Genomic DNA, 26,555 nt, shown 5'->3' on the forward strand with positions numbered 1-26,555 from the left:
ATTTCACTACATGTTATTTTTGTTCTGTACAATGTACATCTATATTTACCTTAATATTAACTTTTTTCTTACTTTCACTCTTTTTTCATATCTGTATTTCTATATAGGATTGTTTTCTTTTGCCTGAAAGTACTCTGATATTTTAATGTTAGTCTGCTATTAACAAATTCTGATATTGTCCACAAATATCTTTATTTCATCTTTATATTGATGGATATTTTCACTTGGTATTGAATTAGATTGGCATCCTAATTATAATTTTCTTTCAGTACTGTGAAAATCCTATTCCATTGACTTCTGTATTCCACTACTTCTGTTGAAAAGGAGCTTCAGTCTTAGCATTGGTATTTTTTAAAAAGATTTATTTATTTATTTACGTATACAAGAACTGGGCTATAGGCCTGAGGTGCTGAGCGGGGGGGGGGGGGGGGGGCGGTGAGAGGAATCACCAGAGGCAGAGTAGGGAGCAGAACAGGTGGACTGACTGAAATATACAACTTAGGGGAGCAGCGGGTAGACAGGAGAGGTCTGCTGCATCATTTGGGTCGCCTCCCTGGCAAGGGTTCGAATTTGTGCTGCAGTAGCTGCAGATAGCTTCATGGTGCTGACGGCTTAACCCCTTGTGCCACCAGAAAGGCCCCAGTATTGTTATTTTAAATGTATTTTTTTCTTGAAAGCTTTTGAGTTTTTTTTCTTTGTCTTAAATTTTTAACAGTTTCCTTCTGATGTATCTAGGTATGATTTTATTTATATGTGAAGCTTAAGACTCAGAGAGTCATGGAGATCTACTTTGAGGTTTTTTTGAAAAATTCTTGGACAACACAGCTTCAGATATTACTTCTGGCACATTTCTCTCTCTCCCTGACTTCTGAGACTCCAGTTAAACATATTATACCACTGTTTCTCCAAATCTTTTTGAAGATTGCTTTTTTCTTTATTTATAAAACATTACAGACTATTTGTCATAAAATGCATTAAAGATTTTACGGCAAATTTCAATTGCTATAAATATTTATACTCTATTTATCTTGTCAGGAACCAGTATTAAACACGGTCTCAAGATCCTACTTTGAGAAGCACCATGTTCTGCTTTTTCCCCCATATATATCTGTTATGTTCTTTGCATAATCTTTCATGTATTTCCTCTCTGTGCTTCAATCTGTTATCTTTTACTAACATCTTCAGCTTTACTAATCTTCTCTTCCACTATGTGTAATGCCTTATTAAATATATCTTTCACTCTTAATTTGTGCGTTTTTAAGGATTTCCATTTGATTCTTACCTATAGATTCCAGTTGTAAAATAGTCAATTTGTAAATCAATTTTAAGCATATTAATCATAGCTACTTTTTAAAATTTTTCTGACAATCTTAATATACCTTTAACTTACAGTCTATTTTTCCTTAACATTCAGTTATTTGCTCCTGTTTCTTGACAAGCCTGATAGTTTTATATTGACAATTGTACATTTTAAGTAAAATAATTAGATTCTGGACAACACCATTTCCTACATTGAAATTTTCATTTTCTTCTAGAGCACAGACACATCTGGATTCAGTAGAAATTAGTCTGTTTCCAGTCTGCTCTATGAGTCTGGTTCTTGTAAATTTCAGTTGAGAATTGCTATTTTTCCCAAAGACCCTTCCACATTTGTAGCTTCTGAGCTATAATTTCTACCTCTTGAATTCTATGGAATTGCTTAAATTCCTACTTAGATTTTTGGCCTCTTCATTGCTGTGTATTTGGCTTCTCAGTGTCTCACTTTGCTTGTACACAACATGGAAGTCCACAGATTCCTCATGGAGAATGCTCATTCCCTTTTCTCTGGTTCCCCTTATCTCCCTTCTCTTGGCCCGTCACATCATGGTGGCCTTAGTATTCCTGATTATAAGTTTTTGCCTCCCAATTCCACTAAAATTCCTTTAAGATGTAGGTTAATACATTCTGTTTGGCCTCTATGCCTCTTTTATGTATTGCAAATACACCATGGGAAAAAAGTCTTAGAGCAGGTCCTTGCTCACCTCAGTGAAATCATTTTTAGCATTTGTCTGGATCTCTCAAATTCTGGTCACTTTGGGTATACCCTAATGCCTTCAAGCAATAATTTATGCAGCTTTTTAGTGAAGAGTTAGTCTAATACCAACTCTCCATTATGTTTGCAAGCAGTGTGCTCTTGTGAGGATTAAATGTATAAAATTAACATTTCTAAATAGTAGCCAATATTCAATAAATATTTGCTAAAAAAGTTCCATTTAATCCAGTACTTGACCTTTTATTCCAAGTGCACAGATACTGCCCCTAAGTTATATGGTCTTATGTCATAGATTTTCTCAACTTCTACTAATCTTTTGTCATCATATAGACAGTCCTCCAAACAAGTGCTTATTTTTTCCTTTTTTTGAGTAGCCCAAAATATTTTTTAAGTCTTGTGTAGAGTCTTTAAAAGCAGGTCCAGAACTTGCCATTCTACTCATTCTTATCTCACTCCTTCTGTGATTGATAGATAATACTCTTGAGTTACAGAGTCTTTGAACTCAAAAACTCTAAACAATCCAGTATAATAATCATCGTAATGAAAATTTTTGGACATTGCAACTTTTAGAAGAAAATAATCCTTAAATATTAATGCTATAATTTGGGAAACATTACCCTTTATGTCCCTCTATAGAAAGACACACATGGCTCAACCAATATTCCTGGTAACTCGGTGATGCCTCCATTTCATTCATCTTTGGTATTACACAGTGTTCCATGATATAAATACACAAGTTGTTTATCCATTCTACTTTTGATAGATATTTTTATTATTCCCAAATGTGACTCTTTTGAATAAAGCTGCTATAAACATTTCTGTACATGATACTCAGTGCTCATATGTTTTAAATTTGCTTGAGTATATGCCTAGAAGTAGAAATGCTAGGTTAGAGAATATGCATATGTTAGATTTTAATAGCTAGTATTGAACAGCTTCTGAAGGGTTTATACTGATTATACTCACACCAACAGTGTAAAAGAGACACACTTCCTGCATATCCTTGTCAACACTTGATTTTGTCAATTATTTTGGTTTAGCCATTCTCCTAATATTTTTATCTCACTGTGGTTTTAATGTGTATTACCATAATTAGTCATGAAGTTGAGCCTGACTAATTATTTACTGTCCGTTTCACCATCATCTTTTGTGAAGTAGCTGTTAAGAATTTCTTTTACAAACATTTTTAAAAGAAACATCTTAATATTTTAAAACATTTCCTGAAAGTCTCCTTTGGTCCTCTTCTTTTCTCAGTAGTCTTAGCCCCAGCTGATGTGACTAATCTGACTAATCCGACACTACTTGCACATGAACCTGCTTTTATTTATTCTTAACATAGAATGAAGTGGTCTGTCTGGTACACTTTCCTCCTTACCTCTTTGCTGCTTCCAGTGTTCAGATTCTCCCCAACAAAGGAGAGTCTGGGAAACAGCCAGCAAAATTCTCCCCTTCTCTCTCCTCTGCTGCTTCTCTGTAGCATCTTCCTGTTTATTGCAACACCCCAATACTGTTAAACTTCTAAAGAGAAATTTCTTATAAGTTCTGCGATTTTGTAAAAAATTCTTTTTTTTTTTTTTTATGACTTAACCATTCCCCTATATCATGTTGGGCACCTGGCAGACACTGAATTATGCAGATGGGCTAGGAAAGACAGGACACTCACAGGAGGCCACTGTAAGGTCTCTCATGTCAAATTTGACCATTTGCCAGGAGAATCTTGTTTTTCTGGGAGATGAGCCACACATTACAAAGAGAATGAGCTGCCTACCAGTTCCCCTAATCTTCCTCTAGGGCAGGTTCATTTCTCAGTAACCTCAAACCAAAAGCCATTATCAGATTCTCTGTCTTTCTCCACCATGGAAAACTACTTGGCCACAGTTTGACAGGCACAGATGGTGCCACCAGCTGCAAGTTTTTTCAGTTCTTGTTGACTCTAAACTGCCCTTAGTCTTAATCTCTTTGCAATTTGCTCAGTAGAATGAGAGATGAGGCCAAACTTCTAATCTGGGAATAAAATTCATGGTGGGAGACTTAGCAGGGTCTGGTGGAGGGTGACATAGGTGGAGGAGATTGGCAAAATGCATGGGAAAAAAGTCCTAGAAAGAAAATATATGGAGAGTCAATTATATGAGAAAATGTTTAAACAAAGCATCAGGGCCCATAAAGAGAAGAGACACAGGAGAGGAAAATATTCTTAGGTCTGACAATAATTTTTCTGCTAAACTGAAAATGGAGTCAACTCCTTGTACCATGATAGTTATGTATTAAGAAAGGAATGAGGGAAATAAAAGGAAAGACCTGCTAAGGAAGTGTTCTCTGCATGGTTATAATAGCCTAAAACTGTCCTGTTTGTGTGACATGCTATCTGACAGACCTGAAAATCTTCTGTACTACAGAAAGCACTAAAAAAACATAACTAAACTAAAAAAACAAAAAACAAAAAACAAAAAAAACCTTTGTCATTTACATATATTCTGGGCTCTGTACAAAATAAGTAAACGTCACACATTCCCTGCAAGAGATTCTATCCAAAGATCTGTCAAAAAAGACACATGGAAAGCTGGAAAAGACTGACCATGTGTTTTATTGCTAGGGACAGTGTGCCACCAGTTCTGACATCTTTTTCTCATCCTGCCAAGGTAAGAACCCATGAATCCATATCCAGCATTCTTTTTCACTCTTTTTCTTATGTGCTACTATCAAATACCAAGACCATAAGTCTAAGGTTGAGAAATGATCCAAGAGTTTCGGAGTAAGCCCTTTTTACTCCAAACATGTTTACATGGGAAAATCTGTTTTGGGCAGGAAAAGTGGAAAGAAGGTGCTATCCATGCAATCAGAGGAGAGAGCAGCACCAGAATTCATGTCTGAGATATCTATCTTACTGTCTTTAGAATAGTGCCATGTCACTGTACTCCTGCAACCCCTGGGACTAGAGAGACACTCAGGAGAAAGTTCTTTTACAGAATAGCAATGATTTCAGTTTTTGCTATGTGCCACACTTGAATTTTACAAATATTTTACATATTTTTACATATTTTTTCTCAGAAAATCCTCATATAAGGCTGGTTCCATTATTAATTTCCTCTTGTGCTCGGGACCTAGAGAATAGACCCAGTGGAAAGTGGCAGGGCAAAATAAAAACCCGAGACCTGCATACTCAGCAATGTGGCTTTCTCTATTCCATGCTTCAGGGATTCTGGGAGAGCCCCCAGTTTTCAATTTCTTAGGCATGCCCTACAAACATAATTCTTTTTTGTTATTCTAGATTTCTTCAAGCTACTTCTCAGGTGCTTTTTCTTTCTTCTTCCTGTCTAAAGTTGGGTTTGTTTAATTTGATTTGGATGAGTATGAGTGGGAAAGGGTATTTTGGCTCGCTAGTTTTTATAAAAAGTTATCTAGTAGGCAATGAAAGTAACCCAAAAGGTAAAAAGGAATAGAATAATAGATTTTGCTAGTTTACATACATATATTGCAATACCCAATACAACCACTAAGAAAACTGTAGAAAGCAGTATACTCAAAACATTATTAATCAATATGGAATCCTAAAAAATATTCAAGTAGCTCATAGGAAGATAAGAAAAAAGAAAAGGCCAAAAAATGAAGGATACAAATAGAAATCTAATAATAAGTGGCAAATTTAAATCATAACATAATTAACTCACATATAAATGTTCTAAAAACACCAATTAAGAGTCAGAAAATTTTGCAGTGTAGACAAAAATCAACAATCCAAAATATCTCAGATGAATCTCAAGAGAAATACAGTGAATTTAAAAAGTCAGTCTCAAAGGTTACACACTATATGATTCCATTTATTCAATATATTTGAAATGACAAAATTATAGATACAGAGAATGGATCAGTGACTTCCAGGGGTAAGTTATGGAGAGAAGAGGGAGGTAGTGTGCCTATAAAAGCAATCTTTGTGATGAAACTGCTCTGCATCTTCACTGTCATCTTGGTCATATAAACCTACATGTGACAAAACTGCACAAAGCTACATATACACACACTGCATTTCTGCAAGATGTTACCTATGGAGGAAACTTGGTAAAGAATATATTCACGGTCTCTATCAATTCTTACAACTGATGTGACTCCAAAAATATGTCAACAATAAAAAGGCTTTCAAAACTGGAGGAAAATATATGTATTAAGGAGGAAGTTTCCTGCTGTTGTGCAACCATCCCAGGCCGGGCAGGTTCTTTGTCGAGTCAGGTGAACGGAAAGCAAATTTTGGAGGCTTTGGTATCTCTGACATGCCTTAATGTTGCACCAGGAGACTGGACTCACAGACCAGCAAGCAGGGAGGCAAGCTGGCAACAACTGAGACCCCTAGGCCCCACGAACCTCCTTTTTAGCCCACCTTGTCGGCCCAGGTGTCTGTATTTATATACATGCACACCTTTGGCTTCTTGACCCACATGTCCATAATCATAGGTGTCCGCGCTCACGCGCCCAAGTGTCTTTTGCAATAACAAATCTGCATGGGTAATGAAACCTGGGAGGAAAACAAGGCTGCAGGTGGCAGCAGAGGCTAGTGGTAGGAAGGTGAGAGAGCCCAAGTAGTACGCCATGTTCCTTACACTTGTCTACTTCTGTCTCCCAATCCCTTCATTCTCTTCCCCAGCAGTAAGCACTGTGGCTATTTTATCAACTATCCGTCCAGATATAACCCATAGTTTCTTTATCAGTCTTTATAAATCAAGACACACATATAGACTTAAAGTTTTTGTATAAAAATTTGAACATCATACACACATGTATTCCACATTGCTTTATCAATCTATCTGAGCTTTCAGTAGTAACAGAGTTCTTTCTTTACTCCATCCTATGGGTAACTCCTGATTTATTTAATCAATCATTTCTTCACAGAAAAATAGGATCCAACAAAAAAACAGAGATTTATTTAAAATAGTTCCCATTGTAAACAATGCTCTGGGGTGAACCAGCAACCACTGAATTGATTTTTTTTTCTAACCATGAGTCCTACCACATCCATATACCCTCAAAATACCACCCTTGGTCTTTGGCATTTGGGAAACAGATCTTGACCCCTCCCCCCCACCAAGTCACTTCACAGAGCACTAAACCCTGAACTTGGCAAACACTGAAATGATTATCTATCTTCATGACCAAGTCTGTGCTTTGCCATCACTCAGCTTCTTTACCATTATTTTACTCTATTTTTAGGCTTATAACTTTTCCTTAGCAAAAGTGAACCTATTCATAATTTCCCGCAGACACTTTTCTCCATTTTATGAAAATGTTCCTCTCCCTTCTCTCCCAATATCTGAACACCCTCTCTTCTTTATTCACCTCCCTGTCATCTCTGCTTTGACTTGTCCTCCTTGAATGAGGAAATAATTTTTCTTACAACCCCATTTTGACAAGCAGCTCAATCAAAAGTATAATTGCCCTTTCTGCTTGAGTATAATGGAAGATGTTCTACTATGCCTGCAGGTGTATAACCAGGTATTAATAGTGTGGTGTTTATGCTAAAATGGAGCAGGCATTTATATTCTGACACCATATGGTCCCATTCCCTTTTCTCTTCATGTACCCCCTCCCCCATCTCTGTGGAATTTTCAATCTCCCAATCAGACACTTTAAACAGAATATTAGGCATAAAATAATTTTGCTATGTAAGACAAGAAGTAGAAGAAAAACTGGCCACTTCTCAATGCCTATTGTAGAAAGCTACACTAGAAAGCATTTTTCTTTCTGCTTATTTTGTTTTCATACCCAAATTCATAACTCAATTCATGCACTAGTATGTTAACTAATTTCTGCCAATGAGTTGACAAAGAAAAATGCTAATAGAATTATAAGAATGTGTGTGTGCATGTGTGTGTCAATACTGTTGTAAAACTAAGGTACAATAGGCAAATGATATACCCCTGACAAATCCACAGTTCTTTTTAAATGGTTCCTACATAAGAAAGATCTAAATATTCAACCAATAAATGACCAGAGATAATAAATGAATACAGTAAAATGGCAGGATACAAAATCAATTTTGCTATGTAAGACAAGAAGTAGAAGAAAAACTGGCCACTTCTCAATGCCTATTGTAGAAAGCTACACTAGAAAGCATTTTTCTTTCTGCTTATTTTGTTTTCATACCCAAATTCATAACTCAATTCATGCACTAGTATGTTAACTAATTTCTGCCAATGAGTTGACAAAGAAAAATGCTAATAGAATTATAAGAATGTGTGTGTGCATGTGTGTGTCAATACTGGTGTAAAACTAAGGTACAATAGGCAAATGATATACCCCTGACAAATCCACAGTTCTTTTTAAATGGTTCCTACATAAGAAAGATCTAAATATTCAACCAATAAATGACCAGAGATAATAAATGAATACAGTAAAATGGCAGGATACAAAATCAATATGCACACACATACAAATCTAGGGCATTTATATATGCAAACAATAAAAGAGAGAAATTAGGAATATAACCCCATTGATTATCAATGAAAGAGGTTAAAACACCTGGGAGTAAATTTAACAAAAGAGGTGAAAGACTTATACCTTAAAAATGATAAGATATTGCTAAAAGAAACAGAAGAAAACACAAAGAAATGGAAGTGAAAAGATAATTCTTGCTGAAGGATTAGAAGAAATTATATGAACTTTTTTTTTCTTATGAGAATTTTTAAATTTTTATATTTTATTATTTTATTTAATTCTTACATCATTTTTCATTTTTGCATAATGTTTGCATTTTCATTTTAGTTATATTCCCTATACAATTCCTTATTTTGACCCTAATCCCTCCTCTCCTCCCCCACAGTAGTGTGTCTCTGGACGACAGTTGCTTGTTGATTTTCATTTTTTCTTTATTATAATTAGTCATTTTCCTGGTCCCTTATTTAGGTTTTCTAAATTCCTGCTATGAGTGAAACCATCTGGTATTTTTCTTTTTCCTTCTGGCTTATTTTGCTGAGCATGATCCCTTCGAGCTCCATCCATGTTGCTGCAAATTGCATGAGTTTATTTTTTTGAATGCTGAGTAATATTCCATAGTGTATATGAACCACATCTTCTTGATGCAGTCATCTATTTTGGGGCATTTGGGTTGTTTCCATAGCTTAGCTATTGTAAATAGTGCTGCTATAAACATAGGGGTGCAGGTGCCCTTTGGAATTACTGTTTCTGTGTCATTTGGGTAAATACCTAGAAGTGGAATTGCTGGGTCATATGGAAGCTCCATCTTTAGCAGGTTGAGGAATCTCCACACAGCTTTCCATAGTGGTTGGACCAGTTTACACTCCCACCAGCAGTGCAGAAGAATTCCTTTTTCTCCACAGCCTCTCCAACATTTGTTGTTGCTAGTTTTTTTTAATATGTGCCATTCTCACTGGTGTAAGATGATATCTCATTGTAGTTTTGATTTGTATTTCCCTGATTACAAGTTGAACATTTTTTCATATGCCTGTTAGCCATTTGCATTTCCTCTTAGGAGAAGTTTCTTTTAAGCTCTTCTGCCCATTTTTTGACTGGATTATTTACTTTATTTTTGTTGAGACTCTTCAGCTCTTTGTAAATTTTTGTGATCAGTCCTTTATCATTATTGTTGTGTGCAAAATCTCCTTGGAAAATGTCATTCAGAGTTTGATAGGAGTTGTTTTGAATCTGTAAATTGTTTTAGGTAGGATAGCCATGTTAACAATGTTTATTCTAAACATTGTTTATTGTTTTAGGTAGGATAGCCATGTTAACAATGTTTATTCTAAACATTAACATGGCTAACCTACCTAAAACAATTTACAGATTCAAAACAACCCCTATCAAACTCTGAACAACATTTTCCAAGGAAACAGAACAGACCATTCAAAATTGTAATAGGAAAAAGGCATCAACCAACAAGAACTCTGCCGATGGCAGGCTGAAGTTTATATATACATACAGGGAAAGCTGTACCTCTGAAATTTATAGTTTTGTAAATAACAGTAAATCAATTTTAAAATAACCCATCCCCATGTAATTTGTAAATGCATATCTCCAATGTCTACTAAGTGGTGGATGCACATTTGTTGAGTAAATCTGAATGAATAAATGAGAACACCTGTTCTTGTCAGTGATTTTTCTTAGATAACTTGTCTCCATGCCTGATGTCTGTTTCATTAGTGCTGCATGTGCCAGTGATGATGAAAGTTAGGTGATGAAGCTATTCTTTGGCTTTCTCTCTTCAGGCAAATTTTCTGTAGCCCTTGCCATATTCCATTCTATGCAAGCTCTGCCTTATCCCTAACCATTATTACTCTGCGAAGCAGGACTATTCGAACGTCTGATCTATTCCACCAGGTGAAGCAAACAAATTAGACAGAGTACCACAGCTGCTTGATATAGAATGTCCTCATGTTTTTGCTCCCTTTTTTTAGTACACCCAAGCATCACATTTATTTTTTCAACAGCTGCTGCACATTGAGCAGACTTCTTAATTAGCTAATGTTTGGAAGGCCTTTTGAAGATAAAAAGCCCTATATAAGTGCTAAGTGTTATTATTACCTTGACAAAAGAGTTCTCTTTTACCTTGGCTCACTGCAAAATGTGTGAGCTTTCCTTCTCTCTAACTAGCAGTAGTCAAACCACAGGCTACATAAATCAGGGGAGAAAAAACTTGGCAATTCAGCAGTGGCCCCTGAATGCAGGCAATTGGGTACCCTGGAGTGTTGGTCTGTGTCTTAATGTAATCTTTGCGAAGCACCAGAAAAAAAAAAAAAAAGCTGGGGATGAGAACTGGGGAGGAGACACATTTTCAAGCCCCCGAATGCTTTTGGGAGAATGAAAACACTTGCAGGCCTCTCTCACTTGAAAAGGATTTCTGGATGTCACTCATATATTTGTTTCGCTCAATTTGATTTTGGAAAACAAAGCAAATATTTAGCCATCAGAGATTACATCCATGAGTAAATAGATACTCATAAACCAGACACAAGAAAGGATTTGTCCCAAATAAATAAATGGCTGAGTCACCTTCTCCCCTTTGCCGTTACCAGGAGGCAGGATACTAGAGGAAATATGTTAAATAGAAGCGAAGGCAAAAGCAGCCTACACATTTCAAGTCTCACACTGTACACCCAACCTCCCCTACACACACACACACACACACACACACACACCACTTGCTTATCGAAAACACTACCTCTTCTAGAGTAGATAAGAGACAATTTCTGTGCTTAAGAATCTTCCATTTTACTTATTAATAAAACAGTATCTTTCATACACAATTTACTAGGCACCATGCTATATGCCTCATATACATTATCTTATTTACTGTGCCCCACACCCCATAAAGGTGGCTGTTACTATTATCTCCATCGTACAGGTGAGGAAATAGGCCCAGTGTATTCAAGTGGCGTGCCCCAAGTTACGGAGACATAATAGAGCCATCATTTGAACCTAGGTCTGCCTAGTCAAAGTCTAATCTCTTTAAACAAATGGTATCATTTCAAGGTATTGTCAATAGGGCTGTAAGCATGGTACAAAATAAGGGTGGTTACAATTCCTGTTACAAATTTGTATTATTATAGAAAGGAGACGGCAATGAGCAGGTCTGACTGGCATAATCAGGAATCATTGTGAAGATGACTTTGACTGCTTTCATTTCAGAATTTATTCAAGAAAAATGTGAAAATAAAGGGAGAAGATAAACTGAATGAACAAATAACCATGCCAGAGATATTAGTTCTGCGCCTGCCTGCTAATTTAAACAAATTAGTATATTTATTTTTAAAAGTGAGTACATTCATTTCAAATAAATTACATTACTAGTTTTTCTTATAGACACTGAAGTTTCATATCTGAGTACCTGGAAAGTTAGGGCTGAGTGGCATTAACTGAGTTGAGAGTGAAGGAAATAGAGCAAAAGGAATTGGGAATGCAGGAAGTAATAAAACATAACAAAAGCAGCAAAATTGAAAATTTTCCATTTAAACTCCCAAACTGTTAGGCAAGGATGATGCAAGGAGCTTTAGTACTGTCTACCCATGATGAGCTTTTAATCAGCCAGCTTCTCCTATACTTTGAAAGCTGCTGTCATCTAGAAGGAGGTGGTTCACGTATCAAGATAAAAACACTTTTTTGGTGGGGCCTCCCCGGTGGTGCGGCGGGTTGAGCGCTGCTCTGAGAAGCTGTCTGCAGCCTCCGCAGCGCCAGTTCAATTCCAGCTGGCCTGGGAGAATCCCACATGGCAAGGCAGACCTTTCCTGTCTCGCCCGCTGCTCCCCTTAGCAGTGCCTTCGGTCAGTCTGCCTGTTCTACTCCCCGCTCTGTCTCTGGTGAATCCTCTCACCCTCGTGCAACTTTGGCCTCTACCCCAGCTCTCGTATAAAAAAACACTTTTTTGGGCCTCCCCTGGTGGCGCAGTGGTTGAGCGCTGGGCTGCGAGGCTGCCCGCAGCCTCTGCAGTGCTGGTTCGTTCTCAGGTGGCCAGGAAGAGTCCCACAAAAAATAAATAAATAAATAAATAAATAAAATAAAAAAACATTTTTTGGGTGTCCTCCCTAAATGATATTAGGAGTAGCAAGTACTGTTACTACACAATTCTACAGCTGAAACACTTACGAAGGTAGGAAACAATACTACAGGCAAAAGTTGAGGAAATCTCCTAGAACTAGGAACAATTCATGAGTCTCTGTTAAAAGGCCAGAGTAGAGGCAGTGAGATACTGAGTGGTGAAAGCTTGTTTGTAGTTAATATAGTAGATAAATTATTCAGGAGCAATATCCTGTTTACCCTGTAACTTTTGCCATGTAGCTAAGCTTGCTGACCTATGAAATGTCAGGTCTGCATTTCATATAAGATTCCTTCGAGGATCCAGAAATGGGGATTGTCAACCAGCTGATTTGAAACCAATACTGGGAAGCACAAAATATTGTCCCTTACAAGTTAGAATGTAGGACAGATGGAGGGATTAAGATACCAAAGAGACTCTTGGGTGGGCTCCCCAATGTCAACAAGTGTTATCAAACTCCTCTATAATTTAACCCAGTTGTTCTTTCCAAACAAATCTTCCATTATTACCTCTCAGGTCTCCAAGCTTTCTTTAGCTTGGACCACTAGCCTTTCCATCTTCTATACAGCTTATATTCCCCACCTCCATGGGTTAATTCCTATTATCATTTTTTCCTAGAATGCCTCTTCAGTACTATTTTCCACTTCCAGTATTTTTTTAAGATTTATTTATGCATATAAGAACTGGGGTGTAAGCCAGAGGTGTGGAGGTGGGAGGATTTACCAGAAAGATTGGGGAGCAGAACAGGCAGATCTACTGAAATACAATGCTGAGGGGAGCAGCAGGGCAAGACAGGAGAGGTTTGCTGCGGCATGTGGGTTGCTCCATGCCTGGCCAGGGATCGAACTGGTGCTGCAGTGGCTGTGGATAGCTTGATAGCGCTGTCATTAACCCCTGAGCCATCAGGGAGGCTCCTCCCACTTCCAAATCGCTCCTCTTGTTGAAAGTCTACCTCATATATCACATCCTTAAGGAAGCCTTTATCCCAGGTAGAAGTATAAATAGCGCTTCTGCTTCATTTCTCATATGGAAACGACTTTCTTTGTATAGTGATGGTTTTTAAATGATATATTTTGATAATGGCTTTATTATCTGGAATCTCCTTGAGAGTAAGATCTATATTTGCTTCATCTTTGACCCTTCTTGGCTCTCAGTTTGGTACTTTGAAAAGCAAGGGATGCAAAATAAATATTTACCTAATAAAAATTCACTCAACATACCTCACATTTATTATCACTTATTTCCAGCCACTGTTCTAAGTGCTGGGGATATGCTAGGAACTAAGTGGACTTGAATTTCCGACCTATTAGAATTTACATTCTAAAGTGTGAGACCGACAATAAATAGAATAAATAAGTTGTGGGGAATAGAAGATAACAGTGCAAGAGGGAAAATAAAGCAGAGAAGGAACTTGATATGGTTCAGAGTGGTTGAAATTTTATATTGGGCAATGAATGGGTGGTTGGGTAAATGGGTGTACAGATGGATACCGAGGTGAATGGATTCATTACACAGTAAAAAAAAAAAAAAATTGGCTTTCAGTGAGAAAATAAACTCTCCAAAACTGTTTTCTATGCTTATAAAAATCAAAAAGTGGCCACCATAAGTTTTAAAAATAGAGGACAGAGAATCTGATTTCTCACTTTATTGCTATATTGGCTTCAGATGTCCCTGAACAAGTGACTTTTAGTAACCTTGTAAAAAATACCTTAATGCTTATGATTTTATAGGGGGAAAAAACAATTTCTTTGGGTTAGAAAGAGCATGTTTTAGTCTAGAGATTTTCTCATAAAAGCAATCATATTTTCAAATGAAAATTAACCATTGAAGGTGGAACTATGAGAAAACAAAAGCCTGGCAAGAAAAATATTTTTACATTGAAAAGTGGAGTAGTTATCTGTTTATATTATTTCAATCAAGTCTGTAATGAAGACAGTTTTCACAAAGCTATTGGGATCTGATATTTGTGGCCAGTTCCTCTGTCACAAGTGAGTTCATTAAGCTTTTTATTACTAACTCACTGCTTTTTTATTTGCAGCATGGAATAGCGAGTGAGAAGCATTTCATGTGTCACCCATTCTATAGATGAGATATCTGTCCCAACGGGATGGCCAAGGTTCTCACGCCTGGTCTCTGTCTGCTGCATTGTCACTGGGAAAAATGGCAACAGGCAATATATTCTTTACATTATTTCACAAATTGATTTCAATTTTAGGAAAAGCATCTATTTGTGGCTAAAACTCTACTTCAGACTCAGTAGAAAAATAGTTAGTGAATAAGAATACCCTGTCAGTGTTCTGAGCCAGCCCTTTGAAAAGAGAAAGCAGCAGAGTCATTCAACGGCATTTTCATTTTCCTCTTAATTTTCTAGCCGCAGAATATATCAAATTTGAAATTTTCTAATTTGACTACAATCTAATGGCTGTCTGAACATTTCCATTCAGTCTCAGCCTCTACTGTCAAGTCATGCATTTTGTTCCCTGTACCTCCTTCTTTCCTGTGACATTTCCTGTCTGAGATTCTAAGACAGCAGTGGATAGAGTGGACATCGTGTGTGTTATGGGGAGGTTGGGCTGAGGAGAAGGGTCAGTGACCATAGAATTAGTGGAATGGTTTAATACACCACTTTGGAATCAAAATGTCCAAGTTCAAGTCTTAGCTCCACAGATACTAGCTTATGTGACTTTGGGTGATGTAGCTAATTTCTCTATGCTACAGTTTTTCTTTGGTAAAATAAAGATTTGCCATGAAGGCTATATAAGTTTCTATCTGCAAATAACTTAGAGATAGTAAATGCCTGGTGCACAGTAAGTTCCAACAACTATTTGTTATTAGTTATTCTTTCTGCAAGTGGAAGAGGAAAGAGATTCTTCTGTGGTCAAGGTCCCAGGGTGCTCTGGCTAGGATTCCAAGTAATGTCTGAGCATGTTGACAAATTGGGGGGCAAGCTCCTTGAACTGTTTTCTTATATAGAGGACTTTTATGGAAAATAATTATTCCCAAGGGTTAATCCCCATGGATTTGGACACAGTACAAACCCAGTACAAAGCCTTGAACTTGGTGGAGGGAAGAGTTATTCTGATAACATGTGATATGACTCCAAGCTAAGTCTTGTCAAATTAAATGATTATTTGGCTCTAGGGAGCTGATGAGCTATATTAAAAAGAAAAGAGATATTGCACTAAAAATCCTGTAAAACAGTGGCATATTAGTAGTGTGGTTCTTGGGCCCCTCTAAAAAGCATGAAAGACACTGAAGGGGACAGAGAGGTGCTCTCTTCCACATCCAGAATAGCAAGCAGGGAGAACTGTGGGAACAGGATGACAAACCTTTTAGGGTCGCAAACTATCCAGATGAAACTTAGGTAAAAAAAGGGCAAAAACAATTGATTTCCACAGTTCTCTGAATGCCACTGGAACCAAGAATAAACACTTGTTTTGTTACAATATGGTGCTAAAAATTATGACAGAGCTCATAAACTACAAAGCCACAAATGAATTTCATCTGCTAGATATACAAGCCTAGAAAAGTCAGAGAAGAGATAAATGCATGCATTAAGCATTAAACAAATGTTTGTTAAGCTCTTCCCATGTTCCAGTTACTGTGTTGGGTGCTAAGGATACAAGTGGGAGAAAATGTAAACAGGTTTCTGCCCTCACAGGCTCTCAGTCTGGTGTGGACTGCAGTGAACAGAAGTCCCCAGGCAGCTAGAATCAGTTGGTGCTCTAGGTGGGAAGATGCACAGTGATGGAGAGCATGCAAGGGACATGCAACCTAAATTTGGGGCACCAGTGAGGGTTTCTTCCTTGCAGGAGGACCTCTATGCTGAGAGCTGAAAAATAAAATCCAGTCAGGTAGAGAGAGGGAGGAGGAACATTTCAAAGCATGTGATTGGCATCCTGCCGGAGTCCAGAAGCTGTGTCTTAAACAAATATTGTAAAAAAGGGTCACCAAACTACAAGCTGGAGGCCATTGCCTGTTTCTACAAATCAGTTTTTATTGAGATGCAGTCAAGTTTAGTCATTGATATGTCGATAGCTGGTATAGTGCTACAAGAACAGAGTTTAGTCCTGACAGAGACTGCATGGTACACACTCCAGAACTTTGCAGAAAAAATTTACTGACCCTTGGACTAGAGCCAAGAGGGAAAGTAGAAAATGGTGAGCGTTCTCCCAGTGGACTTCCTCCAGCATGCTCCTGTTGTTAGATTGGAGAGGAATATAATGCAAAATAGCATGAATGAGACTACAGACCCACTTTTCTGGGCACTTTACAAATCATACTTAGAGCAATCACTCCTGCAGCACAACAAAAGGAAGAGGTGATTTCGTGGCATGTTGTAACACTGGTGCTTCATGCCCCCTTTTTAATAGGACATATTTTTATCCAAGTTACAAACTGGATAATTTGGGAGGCACTAAAAAATTGCCTTTTCCTGAGACCAAAGTCTGTGATTCTAAACTATAGGTCTCAAATTTCTAGCAAAATGCAAAATAAGTACACACTCACAAGTCATGTGACAAACCCCCTTCAGATAAAATGCTAAAGGGATGGCACCCTCGGTCTATACTGGCAGTTCTTGACTGAAATCAAGTTGACAGCCATTTGGTTTAGAAATCTATCTACAATATATTAGCAGAGATCACTGAGTCTTTATTGTGACAAGAGCTTCACCAAACGTTTAAACATTCAAAATTTAGTATACATACTTCTAGAAACTTTTCCCCTACCTAATGCCCCATACCCTCTCCCTCCTCCTACCTTCCTTTGGTCTAGTTACACTTATTTTCTCTGTTCACAAGGATTCAGGTCAACATTCCCACTCCTGATCTCAAAGCATACTATGCTTGCACATACAGCATTGCTTCTCTTGCCATGTGCTCCATTCTATAAGATATTGGAAGACAAGTTCTGTCCTTTTCTGTACATCAGCACCTAAGACACCTGTGGGTCTTCAATTTACTCAATGTATACATGAAAAGGAAAAACTAACAGTGATTTGATTAATACTGTAGAAGAATGAGAATTTGGGTCACTCTGACCGTGCAGGGGTTAAAGTCTCTGCACCATCAAGCTATTGCCAATCACTATGACATGAGTTCCATCCCCACCCAGGGAGCTAACCCACATGGCACAGCAGACCTCTCCCGTCTCGCCCACTGTTCCCCTCAGCAGTATATTTTAGTAGATCTGCCTGTTCTGCCCTCCACTCTGTCTCTGGTGAATCCTCTCATCCCTGCAGCTCTGGCCTACACCCTAGTTCTTATATGCATAAATAAGTAAAAATAAATCTTAAAAAAAGAATGAGAATTTTATATATAGTTATTTGGTTAGCAAGCATAATTATAGGAATAATGAGCCAAATGTTTCTGGATTAACCCCTATTGCCTTTAGACAAAGAAATTAGCTAGGTGCCAGAGAATATTCTCCCTTTTAGTGCAGTTACTTCTTGTTCTGCCTTCCTTTGTCTACATTTTGCAGTTCCATTGATTTTCTGCATTTTCTAACACTGTTCTGCTAGAACAGTCACCTCCTTATGTCAGAATTGTTAATATGTACTCTAAAGACTTCCCAATCTCTCTTATATAATAGAAATTTAATTAACTGTATTTCTATGGAGTTTTGTTTTTTCCAATTTTCCCTGCAATATGATGACTTCCAAAACATATGCCTAGTAATGGTACTATTTATCTGCTGTAGTTCTGTTATAAGCACTTTTGTTTATTGCCAGACAAGGGAGGTGGGAGATAGCTTTTATATAGAAGAGTAAGTGATTTCTAAACTGACTTCCATTATGACATCAGAAGTATCTTGATACTTGTTGGTTGGCAACTTCCTGTTTAATCATTTCATATCCATGAACACATATAAGAAATCAAATCAAACAGGGAAGGGCCTGGAACTTGTCAGTGAAGTAAAGTGTTCAAATTGTAAGCCAGATCCTTATATTTATTCTTATCATTTAATCCTTTTGATAAATAGATAAGCCATGGGGAAAAGACACCTCACAGGTGATTTTTCTCAACAAATTCAGGAATCAACTATAATTGACAATGTACATTTCTTGCACTAAAAATACACTTTCAAATGTCTAACAATAGAAACAGTAGGTACTTCATTTTAGGAGCTAAATTAAAATCAGGGAAAAGAATTTTGAAGGGGTCAACCAGATTAGGTATCTAAAAGGAGATCAATTTGAAATCATAAAGTTCTTTCTTGCTTTGAAAGCAAAACAAAGAACACTGGAGAAAATTAAGCTGAGTTAAAAATTAATATTTCATACACATTGATGTATAAGAGAAACAGGGCATAGGGTAAGAAATTCTGAAATAGATTATTAATCAGCTTAGAGAAATTGAATTTAACAATTAAATTCTTATAGATATCATCCAATGTGAATAGAAAAAAAGGGGATAATTCAGTCTGAAGCAGTAAAGAAATAACTTATTGTGTTGCTGGTAATTTTCTGTAATTTCACAACTAACACATATGTTTTACCAGAGACTGAGGATATAAAAGGACTTGAGGGAGTGAGTAGAGAAGAAAAGGTAATTAATTGAAAGATTATATAATCTTTATATAAGATTATATTCATAGATGCATACATCTATGCAATTGATGTAAGAATTATAACCATGAATTAAACTAACAACCCTGATCTTTAGAAAATTAGAGACAGGTTAAATAACTCTATAAGTTTAAACCTTTGCAAAATGTGAAAAAATGGACACTATGCTTGTCATTACCTTAAAAGAATTCTAGGATCTATTTTTATACAAATACCGAAAGCTCCTGTGATTCCTTCCTTGAAAAGATCTTAATTATATGGATGACACATTGATTTTTACTAGCATAGACCTCTGAGTCACAGACTCTTTGGTCTTGGAATGATTTACGATGTCAGAAAATTCTATTCACTATAATATAAAAACAAAAAAAATAGCTTTACCTTCAGTAGGTGTGGGAAGGAATTTAATTCTAAAAAAGTTTGTTGTTGTTGTTTTTTTTAAGGGATGAGCTTGTCTTAATAATTCTGTCCCAAATCTCCTTGATCCTTCAGGTCAAGAGTCATTCATTTCCATAGTCTATTTACCAGTCTGCCAAAACATGCAATATCCATTTTAAGAGTTTAAACATTCCTCATACTGAGCTTCACAATATTATTCTGCCTAAAGAAATATGGTGACTATGTTACCAAAGATTAATAATCCAGAAAAAGGAGACTAAAGGGGCAAAGATTTTTTGAAAAATTTCCAAGTTTATTAAAGTATTCTTTTTTTATCTTTTAAAGAGTAAATTAAAAATAGATCTGATTTAAGAAAATTATATTTTCAAATACACTTAAGTTTTTTTAAAATTTCACAATAACCAAGAGGTAGAAGCAACCCAAATTTTCATGGAAAGATGAATGCTAAACGTAATGTTGTCTGTGCATACAGTGGACTACTACACAGTTGGAAAAAGGAAGGAAAGCCGGGCACATGATACCGGACAGATCAACATTGATGACATGTTGAATTAAATAAGCTAATAATCAAAGGCACAAACTGTATGAGTCTGCTTATATGAGGTACCTAAAGTCACCAAAATCAGAGAAACAGAAAGTAGAACAGTAGTTACCAGAGGCTGAATAAGAAGAGAAAAGGGAGTTACTGTTTAAAAGGCAGAGCATTTCAGCTTTATAAGATAAGTTCTGGAGATCTGTTGCACAATAAGATAAATGTATTTAACATTACTAAACTGTACACTTAAAAATGGTAAAATGGTCAATGTGATATTATGTATATTTTTCACAAGTGAAAAAATAAGTTGTTTCTGACTCATTTACATTTAATTCAATGCTCATATACAGAGAAATCATAGGGCCATGAAACCCTTGCCATCAATCCTTTAATTAGCCTCTAGCTCTTTTTTCTTAGACTCAAAATCCCCTATTTTGACAGGATTAAATGAACAGAAGTACATGAAAGGAAAGGTTTAAATTTTCCTTGAAATTCAGATGCTGACTCCCACAAGGCCAATGAGGTTCTAAACTTGAAATGTATACTTGACGATCACTATTAATAACTAAGATATACCATCAGACAAATTCCCCAACCTACTTATTATGTATGAATACAAGCAATTATGCCTTTGCACAACACACATACCATATACCACGGAGCATAGAATCAAATTAATGCATAATATAATCTATCATGGATAATTGATAACAGGAATATTGATTAGCTACCAGAAATACTTCATCTCAATGCTTTGGATTTTCATTACTAAGCAGAGTATAGACAGATATATTTATGACCAAATGGTTGAAGGAAATAGCTGGCATTGAGAATATTTGAAATTGGGGTTCAAACATGTTCATTCTCAGTAGTGCAGTAGTTATTAAGTTATATGTCTTGGTGATAGGCGCCTGGTCAGGCAAATTGAACAGTGCTGCATTTGCTCTAGAGAGCTTACTATCAAATGAGGAAGACAATCCTCTACATCATTAGAATGTAAAAAGAATAATGTGAGTGCTGTTAAAACAAACAAAAGGACTGTAGGAATGCAAAAAGACAGGACAACAGACTAATGTCATAGAATTATAGTCATTTAAACTCTGTTTAAAGACATCACAGGTAAAAATCTACCTCCCAAAGGCACACAATCCATTCTGGGGACTTCTAGTTGATTAAACAATCTTTCCTAGAATGAAAGTACATTTCCCTTTAGCATACAATTACTTGGAGGAATAGCATTTTAAGTCTCTCCTCTTTCATCTACATCATAACCCTTATTAGTTATTAGTCATTCATTCATTCATTTATTTAAACATTCATCAAAGTGACTGGGAAAATCCAAGTGGAGTTGACTTGGCACTTGGATACGAGAATCTGGAGGGCTGCTGAGAGGCCTTAGCTAAAGATGTACATTTGGGAGTCATCAACCAATAAATGGGACTTGAAATCTTCCATCATTTCTCAAGCCTTTCCTCTTCTGTTTCAACTCTACATAAATCCCATTATTTACCATTCTTGTTGGCTGTATTTTCAAATTAACTGTATAATCTCACACAGTCACTATCATCTCTTAATGCCCCACATTTTCTTCCAATGTCCAGTTTTGTATGTTTCCAGACCATTCTTCATGAAACTGCAGCCGGAATTATCCTCAATACATTAGTTTGCTAGGGCTGCTGTAACAAAGTACTGCAAAATGTAACCAGATTCTATTGTTTTACAGCTCTAAAGACCAGAAGTCTGAGATCAGGATGTTGATCTTAAGGTGTGATCAAGCCTTGCTCCCTCTGAAGGCATCAGGGAAGGGCCTGTTGTAGGCCCCTCTCCTAGCCTTGGAAGTTCCTTGGCTTGTGACAGTATAATGCAGCCTTCACATGATCTTTTCCCCATGTGCATGTCTGCATGTGGTTTGGCCCATCTTACTACGCATCATATCATCCTATTATTTTTGTACATGATTCTCCTTCAAGTTTTAATTTAATGTTCAATTATCATCTGCTTTATACCTTTACCTGCTTTTATACTTTCCCTGTCCATTCCACTCTCCCTAAATTCTTTCATTATTTTATTTTTCTTCCCAATATTCAACATACTATACTTGATGTACATTTTTTTTAGTCTCTCTCCCTTCACTACTCCATTCCACACTAGAAGGTAGGCTCTACAAGGAAAACAAAATGTGTATTTTTGTTTTGTTTTGTTTTGTTTTACTCTGTAATCCACTGCTTTATCTCCAGAGTTTAAAAGAAGGTTTGGTACACATAAAGCACTAAAAATTACTAAATGAATTACTCATTGGTTTTGGGCTTTATGACAATGCTATCAAAATCATTCTAAACAGACTGCCTTGCTTCTTAGAAGACAAAGACAGCATCAAGGGTCCAGTAAACAAAAGGTGCTGAAGGGTGAATCCAAGAAATATCCAGGAGATAGAATGCAAAGGATTCAGCAGTTCAATAAATAAATGGAAAAGGGAAGAGAAGGAAATCAAAGATAATGCAGGTTTTTACACTGAGTAAGTAGGAAAAGTAGGAGCTATTGGCAAGACAGAACCAGGAATATTAGTGAAGGAGCAGGTTTGGAAATTAATCTAGTGTTCCAGAAACTGATTAACAGTATAATTATCATTCCTTATAAATTATCACTTTGCTCTATGTTATTTTGAAAAAGCAATGAAACATGATGAATTCTTGCATTCCAAACAACCTTTTTCAAACCAACAGTATACACATACGAGAAAATACCATATGGGAGGGCGAGACAGAAAGAGACAGAACAAAGAAATTCTGACTTTGATAGATTAAACCCTTGACTCGATAAATGGTTCATGCAGATCAGTAACGGGAAGTCCTACGTGCCAACACAAAGAGCCAAAAATAATCTTGTAGTTTAAAAGAGTGAATGAATGGTATGGCACTCTGAGTTTGGAAAAGCCTCAGCTGGGATCATGAAATATGTATCTAAAGCATTGGCTCTCTGGGTGAAACGTGAAGTTTCCTCTCTGGCTGTGGTGGAAGCTATTTTTCTTTGATACACAGTGAGCCAAACTCAAATTACAGATTCCTGATTTTATAATTCTTCTAGCATAAATTACTGCAAAGCTAGCGAAATCCAGAATACACTTTTCCATGGTTGGTGGAGAAGGTGGCAGTCTATAAAAGGAAATGAGCCAGCAGATTTATCCTCTTTATCACAACGGAAGATCACAATGCATATCCAAAGTGGAAGAGAAAAGGATCCTATCTCAGAAAAAGGACTAAAAGGAAATACACTAAAACAGATATTTTCTTTGGTGGGAATGCGCAATTTCTACTTTATTCCTGTATATTGTATATTGTTCTCCAACTAGAGAAAGATAAATAAAAGATTTCTCTAATAGAGTGATGATGGCGGGGGTGGGGGGGTAGGGGGGAGGGAGGTGTATTGAAAACTGGCCCAAAACTGCAACAAGTTCATGGGTTATTTTTTAAAAATTCCAACAATATGGCATCTCTACTGAAAGGAGGAAGTAATAGAGGAGGGGGAGATTTTTTTTTTTTAATATCTATCCAAATCATTTTGCGTTTAAGCAAAATAGAATCCAGGTAACTGTTCTGTAAACAACCAAAGTGTTGGCAATTCTAATCACCCTGATGAGATTCTAAGTACATTACATAAAATTGAATTCATAAATTCTTAAATTCTATTTAATCAATACAGTCAGTCTCCGCATTCAAAAAATAGTCAAATAACTTAGTAATTTTTACTTCATAAATTCCCCCTTCTTATTTCAGTAAGAGTCCACAAAGCTAGTTTTGCTTTGCTTAAAAATAAAAGGCAGCACAACGCAAGGGGTAAAAAATCAGCCTGACAGATACATGTAGAATTATCAATACTGACTACATTCCCCAAACCAATATTCATAGATCTGGTGCAATACTGGAAAAAGATAACTCATCATTTGAGAGGAAATGGGGGAAGAAAAAAAAAACCTCTATTCTATATAACCAACCACACAAACACACACCTCAACAAATTCCATAAAATTCCATATATATAAAAGCTAATTTGTTTTTAAAACCAATCAACAAAAAAAACTTTCAAATACAGCATGTCTTTATATTTAATGATTTAAGACTTATCATTTGGATATATGAGAATTAAGTGGAGTCCATTACATAAAATATACAAGCAAATACCTACTGTGGGACAGTTACTGTTCTAGCTAATAGGATGCATTATAAACAAAGCAATAAGATCTCTCCATTTGTGGAACTGATAAGTGGAAGGTCAGCAAGAAAGGAGGAGTCATTGGTTTATAGTTGCTTGTTGATTCTGATTTTTACTTTATTATAATTAGCCTTTTTCCTGGTCCCTTATTTAGGTTTTCTAAAGACACACTATGGGGGGCAGGGGGTAGTAGGATTTAAACAAGAGGAGGGGTGGGAATTGTATGGGGACTATAACCAAGATGAAAATGCATACATTGTACAAAAATGAAAAATGATGTAAAAAACATACAAAATTTAAAAAATAATAAAATAAAATAAATTAAAAAAAGGAAGAAGGGGTCATCTCCAAACAGATGAATTCTAAGGTCACTTTACAGGAAGATGGCAGCTGGGTGGGAAGGCAGAGTGGTTGTGGCTTCAAGGCCTGGTCTGGGGCTACTGGGACAGGCCTGTTACTTGGAGAGACCTCAGATTCAGCAGCATCTCTTTAGCCATAGTCCCTATCAAGGTAAGAGATGCCATGTTGGTGTTAGTGCTATTTGAATGGAGCCTGGGAACAAGGTAATTTGATAAGAGCAAGGGTAAGAAGGGTGTCTCCATAAGACCCACACGCTGGGGTTTGTGGAGCAAGCTCGTATTCTGAAGGCAAAAGGAATTCAAGTCCATGTCTGCGTGTTAATGTTTCTGTGACTGGCAAATGGGGTGGAGCCCACAAAATGGAAGGCAAAGTTCAGGTCCTGGTTGACTCCACAGGGGCCTCTGGGTAGGAGACAGACTTATTACTAGATGATTCCTTGAGGTAACTCTTTGAGGATGCCTAGCTTAGGAGATTCTCCATAGTGATCTATGATGGCATAGTGGAGGTGCTGAATGTGGAATAAGGTTACAGGTCTTACCTGCAGCTTGGCTTCCAACATCATCTTGCAGCTCTGAGCCACATCCAGATGCCCTCCTTCTATCCTTCTGGCATCACCCAGATAGAAAAATCCAGCCCCAAATCAGGTGGGACCACCCAATTGGGACATTGTCCAAATTTCTACAACAATCACTCTGGTTCAAAACAAACTAACTGGACAAAATAATGTAATAGTCACTGGAGAAGTGGAATCAATGTGAATTGTAGTTTCAAAAGGGAAGCCCTCCCTGAAAAAATGACAACTGAGTTGAAACTTTTCAGTCAAAAAAGGTCAGTTTCATGACGATCATGGCCTGAAAAGTATATAGACAGAGGAAACATCAAGCAACCTCAAGCATGCCAAAAATGCATGCAGCATGTACTAGGAATAGGAGGCCAGTGTGGCTGGAGGGAAGAGGTGGATAGGGTTCCTTACTGGCCATGATAAGGAGCTTGGCATTTATTTTGACTGCAATGAACGGTCAGAGTAGATTTTGAGAAGAGGAGTCAAGAAATCTGATTTTTATTTTCAAATATCACTTTAGTAGAACCATAGAGAAGGAATGATGGAGCTGGGGGTTGGGGTGGAAGGATGGGGAGGAGACTACTATGGAATGACAGTAGAAGCAGGAGACCAATTCAGATGAAAGTTGGTAGCGTCTTGGATTAGAAAGTAACAAGGAAAGTCAAGAGACATGGGCAGGTTTGCAGATATAACTGGCTGGCTTGTGAACAGATGTGATGTGGAGGAAGGCACACAGTTAAATTTCCAGATGCCTCTTAGGTTTATGATTTAAGAAACTGGGTAGATGACTCTGCCACTTACTGAGATGAGGAAGAATGGAGAAAACAGGTGTGAAGAAAAAAACTTTCTATCTTGAACATGTACCTAATTGAGATAACTATGATACATCACATAGAACTGTCAATCAGGTAATGGGATATACACATTAGAAACTCATGGAAGATGTCAGAGCTGTAGGTTCTGAGTTATACAAGAGGATTTCAAGCAATAGCATTTGATCACATTTATGCTGTAAGGAAGAAGTAGTCAACTGGGTCAGATGTTGTGAGAGTGAAGTCAGCCCAGCACAAGAACAGGACAACTGTACTGCCAACAATGATGTCACAAATGATACAAGAGTATTTCATTGTTGAAATCATCACCTAATATTGAAACAGGAACTACAACCTCTGTCAAATTATAAAACATGAGTAACTATTACACTGAAATAGCAGTATTCAAACTGTATTACAACAGTGTTTCTTAACCCTTTCCCACAATTTTCTCCTCCAAGAAGCCTCCCACACATAATGAAATTTTAACACCACAGATAAACTGTATTTTTCATATGTTACAGTCCTCTGAATGGCCACTAAC

At 36.9% G+C, this 26,555-nt stretch overlaps 1 protein-coding gene and 1 pseudogene across 4 annotated transcripts in view; one reads left to right on the plus strand and one right to left on the minus strand.

Moving 5' to 3' along the window:
• The window catches only part of ST6GALNAC3 (ST6 N-acetylgalactosaminide alpha-2,6-sialyltransferase 3), a 526,429-nt gene that overhangs the window by 244,368 nt on the left and 255,506 nt on the right, over positions 1-26,555 (minus strand). The gene's annotated exons all lie outside the window — the stretch shown is intronic.
• LOC119235826 (peroxiredoxin-5, mitochondrial-like) lies at positions 12,009-25,212 on the plus strand (annotated as a pseudogene).

This window comes from Talpa occidentalis, unplaced genomic scaffold (genome assembly GCF_014898055.3).
Source record: "Talpa occidentalis isolate TD23 unplaced genomic scaffold, MPIMG_talOcc4v2.1 talOcc4.9, whole genome shotgun sequence".
Lineage (NCBI taxonomy): Eukaryota > Metazoa > Chordata > Mammalia > Eulipotyphla > Talpidae > Talpa > Talpa occidentalis.